At 38.1% G+C, this 762-nt stretch overlaps 1 non-coding gene across 1 annotated transcript; it reads left to right on the top strand.

Moving 5' to 3' along the window:
* Window positions 1–470: 470 nt before the first annotated feature.
* Window positions 471–542, top strand: Trnap-agg (transfer RNA proline (anticodon AGG)). Its single transcript has one exon. It is a non-coding gene; the product is annotated as a tRNA-Pro (tRNA).
* Window positions 543–762: the final 220 nt, after the last annotated feature.

Raw genomic sequence — 762 nt, 5'->3', positions numbered from 1 at the left:
TTGAGTGGCACGATGATAAACAGAGAATGAAATTGAGCCGAAATCTAATCTTGAAAGAGGTAGTTGCACGACAACTGTCCTCAAACCGAAGATTGTGATAATCATGATGGTTTTATGACATGGTGGCTGATGGTGTTTAGTGAAAAATTAAATTTACAAATTTTAATTTAAAAAAATTTCGTTCCTTATTAAAGCCACTATTGAATGAAAATAGTAGATTTTTTTTCCTCGTTTGTATCTCGCTCATAGCGTTTTTTATTCCAATAATTCCCTCACACTTCGTAGAGGACACTTTTCCCCATATTTTAAGCTTAAATTGATCAATTTTAGGTTGCCCAATTGCGTCAAAATGATGTGGAAATTTGCACACACAAAAATACCTAGCCTAAATTTTAATCGATAAGACATCGACAGGCTCTAAAAATAGCCAACAGATATTGGTGCCGATTTCGAAGCCCCTCGTCACAACGGGCTCGTTGGTCTAGGGGTATGATTTTCGCTTAGGGTGCGAGAGGTCCCGGGTTCAAATCCCGGACGAGCCCACTCGATCTTTTTTTTAACCTAAGACGATGGGTCAAATTTCCAATAAACGGGGTTTTTTTTCGATAACCTTTTTCCTCGCTTTAAATTGTTCCCATCAAAGATAAACCGGAAACCAATATATGTTTTTGACCTATGAGTGAGTTAAGCGGCACCTTACACTAATATGTATCTTATCGGAATCGATCAAAGAAAGTAAACAAGATACGCCCAGCCAAGCCC

Source organism: Uranotaenia lowii, chromosome 1 (assembly GCF_029784155.1).
Source record: "Uranotaenia lowii strain MFRU-FL chromosome 1, ASM2978415v1, whole genome shotgun sequence".
Classification (NCBI taxonomy): domain Eukaryota; kingdom Metazoa; phylum Arthropoda; class Insecta; order Diptera; family Culicidae; genus Uranotaenia; species Uranotaenia lowii.
The sequence above is the reverse complement of the archived record's forward strand: the minus strand, read 5'-3'. Positions and strand labels throughout refer to the sequence as shown.